Below are 5,685 nucleotides of genomic sequence, written 5' to 3'. Positions count from 1 at the left end.
AATCTCACTGTCTTACATCACATGTTCCATTAAAGCTGATTCAACTACGGTATTACAATTTAAACTATGAGTGAAACTGTATGCTAATAGAGGAGACTGAAATGTGAAGAATGCTTACATGTGCACATGTAGTGGTCCACATAAATATGCTGTCATCAAACACAGGGGTACACTACACTCTAAAGAAGCACACACACATTATATATACACTGTAAACCCGAACGTTCAAAGTAATTAAATAGATTAAGTAGTGTATACTCAAAGTTTTAGAACAAGTTCTACTAACTTAATTTTGTCAAGTTGGTGTAACATGTTCTTCCTTTTTGAGTATTGTTAACTAATATTTTTTGATTAAATGGAACTATTTTGTGTATAAGTAAGCATAACTTAAAAACATAACTTAAGTACAATGTAATAGAATTGAGTAATAACATACTAAGAATGATAAAGTCCTGTTATTTCTATTGTTTAAAATAGGGATGATTTAAAAATAAACTGAATTTATATAGCACATGTTAAAATACAATAAAATCTCAAAGTGCTTTACCAAATAAGTAAAATTGATCATAATAAATAAATTGCAATAGCAAATGGTCTGAAATGCATTAGACATTAGTGAAGGACAAAATGTATTTATTTTTTGCTTCATCAGTTTAATGTAGCCTATATATTCTTTTTATTTTTATTTAAGCAGCTGCAGGGATAATTTTGTATGGCGAGTTAATCTCTGATTCAACCTGCGAAGCAGAAGGTGGCGCTAATTTGCACACTACACTGATTCCTTACCGCTCTTTGGAAAAACACAGAAGAAGAAAAGTTTGAACAACGCAGCAAGGCGGGAAGCAGCAGACAGTAGGGTTGCAGAAACTACCTACGCAGCAGCAATCAGGCTCACTGGACTTACTGTAAGTTTTGAATGTTAATATTCATTCGCTTTTACTTCTTTTATACATTTTGTATGTGTTTGTCTCAGAGAGCGTAGACCTTCTCCAAGCCCCCGCCCTTCACTGGCTTATCACGCAGTGATCTTGTAGGTTGGCAACTTGTCAGATAATAGTGGGGGTGGAAAAAAAAAAAAAACAAAAAAATTAAAGCCACCAATAACGTTACCAGAGACTATTTAGAAGGACTTTGACGTTACGCACTCCAGCAGCACAACTAGCGACCTAGCTACCACTAACCGACTCCCTGAAGGAATTTGACGACGGATGAATCTTAATCACACGCCATTCCCCGCTTAAAGGTGGTGTTAGAAAATTAGTTGTTAGTAGAAGCACTAACAGACACCTCGTATGCGATAGTTAGTTTTTGTTGCTGGAAACTTTCAATAGTGCACAAAAGAGCATAAACGCCTCAAACTGAGTTCCTACACTGCAAGTCCGCCGCTCTCTGTGTAGCTTCTAGGGACGTAGTTTTAAATTCTGTGTGAGCAGACTGTCTGAGACACGGAGATTGCTGTTAACAGAACGAGTCAACTGCCCGGTGCCTGCCTACTTGTGTTGCCTCGGTTTTAAAACAAACGACCCTGCTGGAGGCAAGCTGCTTTTCAGACAAAGATGAATAAAGTAAAACCCTTAACAGTAAAGCTTTGGTTTGTAGAAATGGTATTATTGTTGATTAACCATGCACTAAGGTTCAAGTGTGGCTGCTTTTCTTTACAGTAATGTTAATTTTGCTTGATGGCTTTAGTAACTTGACACTTATGGGGATTAAATGAAAAGATCATTAACAGGGAACATTTATAAATGGAAGTATTTATAATTTGACACTCTTTGAATCTTTTAATTGTTCAGTTTCATATCAGTTTATGCCTTTGCATCTTGCTGTTGCAGTTTCAAGAAGTTAAGGAAGATAACTGGAGATGTGATAACGATACCAGGTAATCCAATGAATGTGAATTCTTCTATCACCCCCCTCCCCGCCCTCTAAATACCAATAACTTGAATTGTTGTTTTTTTCTCAGACAAGGTTTTAGTGTGGTAACCCCAAATCATACGCACTCCCACATACACACATCATTGTTTTTTCTACTTGCCTGTTTGATCAAAATAAAGTGTTTTGCTGTATTTAAGTCAACAAATAATGAATGTGTTCTGTTCACGAATACTACTAATCATATTTTACTTAACTTTGTATTTGCTTGCAAAAATTGTTGAAGAAGACTGAGAAGAAACTGACCCTCATTAGAAAGATGATGGAGACCACATTTCCCCTACGCGGCAGACCATAGTGATGTCCTGCCCACCAGTGAACGACCTCATGGACCTCTGGCCTGCTCTTAAAATAGAGTCTGAGGTAATATGGATCAGCTCTCTCTTTTAAAGTGAAAATTGTGATTCTTACTCATTTGGCTGATATTTTTGCTTTATGAATGTGTGCAAGATTCTTCAAATTGAACTGTTTTTTAATAAGTGTTGTTGCTGTATTCTCCTCTGGCTGTTATTTCTATGTAGTTGTATGCAGAGTTCCAGCGGATTACAAATCAGAACCTGCCCAACCACGCTCCAATGCTGAGCTTGACCGCTATCTTCCTCGACTGATGACCTTATTCAGACGGAAGGCATCAAAAACTGGGAAGACAGCAGATGCTCTGGCTGAAATTTTAAAAATCCACGATGAACAGGTAAATAGATTTTTACACATTTCATAGGTTGAACCAGTAGAACATTGAACAGGTTCAATGATTGAAATGAGCTTTTGACTTTTGCAATTAGTCCACTTTGTTTGCCATTTGTCTGATTGCATTAAAGATGTTAACAGGTTATTTGTGGACATATGTTCTGTTTGGACTGTTTAAAATCAGCTTTATGTAAACTCTTCAGTATATGCAATTCTGTTTTTATCTGAATAGGAAATCCATGACATACACACCAGCGCACTACTGTTCTCCACGTCCTTCCTGTGTATCGCGTGAGGACGTCTCTGGATGTTTAAGAACCTGCACAGTGAGTCTCCTTAAGTCACTAACAGATTCTGCTGTGTATTATCTAACCCGTAAATACTAACATTTTATTCAATGTTCAGTAAAACATTTTCTTGTAAATGTCCTTGGTTTCAGTCAGCACTTAGATTCTCTGGTATTTTGGCTGATTCATGTGTGCAGAACATGGATCTTATGTTTTTCAACTCTTACAATGAGACCCAGGTCTCTTTTGTAAAAGTGGTATTGGATTTCAATGGGACTTGGTTAAGGAAAGACAAATTATGTCATCTGTTCTGTTCCATGTGTTAGTTTGTGATTAGTATCTCTTTTTCATTCATTCAGGATGAGTCTGATGAGCCAGAGCTTGATGGTGTTGCAGTGGGCCTCATTACTTTCATCGGTGACCATGACGCAAGTTCAGTCCACTACCACCCTGTGAGAATCACTGTCGTCATTGAAAGTGATGCGCGTGGTCAGCCTTCCCAGACTTGGCGATGCCTTCCTGGTAATCTGTGGAGTGATCTATGCACTACACCTCAGCTATCCCAAAGCACTGACCAACACTTTTGAATTCACTCTAAAGATTTAACTTGGTCTAGAAAGTGGTAAACTATCCCCGAGGTTGCAGACCCTCAAGAATGAATTAATGATGTAGAAACTCATCTGAAAAAAAGGCTGCAGGGTAAAGCATTATAAAAGGCTAGTTCAAAGTTATCTCCTTTTGTCTAAATAATGCCTCAAAAAGTTACTGCACTACTGCAGGTGTTCAGCCAATAGGCCCAAACTACTCAATATGCCTTTGTTCTCATTAATATAATGCAAAAGTAACGCTAATGTTTTGTATGTTTTAATGTTTTTCTTAACCATTGTGGGCTGCCAGAGAGTGACTCACATTTCACTGTGCATTTGATATGGTTTGTAAAACATTTACATTTTAGAGTTTTAAGTGAAAATGTTCTTAAACTCTATAGAATATTTGAAATTTCATCCAAATTGCTGCCCTGTCGCCTTACTCAGGAATTAGCAAGGAAGCCAAAAGCAGTGTTTTTTCTTTTATAGCTGTAACGAACGATAACTTCATTTTGGTATTATTGTTTTTGATTACTCCGATTATTTTCCTGACTATCTGATTAGTTGTCTGGTCAATATCAGAAATGTGTGATAAATATTTATTTCCTAGGGCCTTAAAGAAACATGCCTACCGTATTTTCCGGACTATAAGTTGCTCCGAGTTATAAGTTGCATCAGTCAAAAATGCGTCATGAAGAGGAAAAAAACATATATAAATCGCACCGGACTATAAGTCGCATTTATTTAGAAATGTATTTCACAAAATCCAAAACTACACAATAGCACCCAGAACAACAGGCTGAATACGGTAGGTGTCCGGTATGTTAACGTAACACATTAACAGTTATTAAACTATACAATAGCACACAGAACAACTACCAGGGCGTGGCGACGTATCGAGCTAACTGCACCGTTGACAAGCCTCTCCCAGCAGCACGTTGTTCAAGCACCCATGTGTGACTCGTTCCTCCAGCTCTGGCCATCTTGCTTTCAGCCCGCGATTAGCCGATTAGCTTTCTTTGTTTTCTTCATTGCATAAGAGTCACCTTTTCGCCAGTCCCTCACAAGTTTCTCCCTGGTTTCAAACTTTCTTTCTGCTGCTTGATTACCGTTTTCGGCTGCATATTTTACTACCTGCAGTTTATCTCTTTTCTCTTTCTCAGTTGTCTTTAGGAGCAGCATTCTAGTTGTCACAAGCATAGAGCGCCCTCTTGCGGCTGTAGATGGTAATGTGTTCAGTATGAATTAACATTTAAAAACATGTTAAATTATATATATTTTGATATACAAGTCGCACAAGTCACAGGACCAGCCAAAGTAGGAAAAAAAGTGCGACTTATAGTCCGGAATAACGGTACTTATTGGGATTTATTCACAGTATCCCCCAGAGGTTAGATAAGTCCATACATACGCTTCTCATCTCTGTGTGTGCGGTATCTCTGTCTGACGCACCCATGCCTAGCTTAGCACAGATCCTGGAGGTATCTGGCTCCATCTATGCTCCTAATAAGTGACAAAATAACGCCAACATTTTCCCTATTTACATGTTGTGATTTGTACAACATGTGCTAAGCTAGGCTAGCAGTGGGTCCGCGCAGACAGAGTTACAACACACACTGAGATGAGAAAGGTATTTATGGACTTCTCTAACTCTGGAGGATACGGTGAATAAGACAAAGTCCCATTAAGTCGGCTGTTCGTTTAAGTGACCAGGAACACATTTGGAAGGATAGGATCAGAGAATTTTGAGTTTTTCTTCTTAAAAATCTCTCAAATTTATTTATTTATTTAATATACAATTAAAGTATATAAGTATATTTTAAAATTATTTTTTATTTTAATTTATAAATGTTTTTCTATTTCATTTTAACATGTAACTGTTCAAAAGCAGACGTTCACGACTTTAAGATATATTAAGTTAGTTAAACTTAATGTAAGTGAGGCAATCGGTTGCCTAAAAATTTTTAAGTTTTGAATCACATGTTTTTAAGTAAACAAACTCAACATATTTGACTAATGTGTACTTAAAACAATGACAAAACAAACTAATAAACATTGAGTTTTATTAACATAAAAATTGTGTGGTTGTGTACTTATTTTTTTAAGTTCTGTGAACTTATTCCTGTGGTTTGAAAACTCAAAACTGTAAGTCATAATAACTGAAAATAATTGAGTTCCCTTAACAGAAAACT

General features: G+C 36.9%; 1 long non-coding RNA gene across 1 annotated transcript; it reads left to right on the top strand.

Moving 5' to 3' along the window:
- Positions 1-718: 718 nt before the first annotated feature.
- Positions 719-2,221, top strand: LOC120556144. Its single transcript, XR_005638812.1, has 3 exons — positions 719-905; positions 1,833-1,879; positions 2,159-2,221. It is a non-coding gene; the product is annotated as an uncharacterized LOC120556144 (long non-coding RNA).
- The last annotated feature ends 3,464 nt before the right edge of the window (positions 2,222-5,685 follow it).

The sequence above is a fragment of the Perca fluviatilis genome, chromosome 3, assembly GCF_010015445.1.
Source record: "Perca fluviatilis chromosome 3, GENO_Pfluv_1.0, whole genome shotgun sequence".
NCBI lineage: Eukaryota > Metazoa > Chordata > Actinopteri > Perciformes > Percidae > Perca > Perca fluviatilis.
This window is presented reverse-complemented; position numbering and strand designations above follow the sequence as displayed.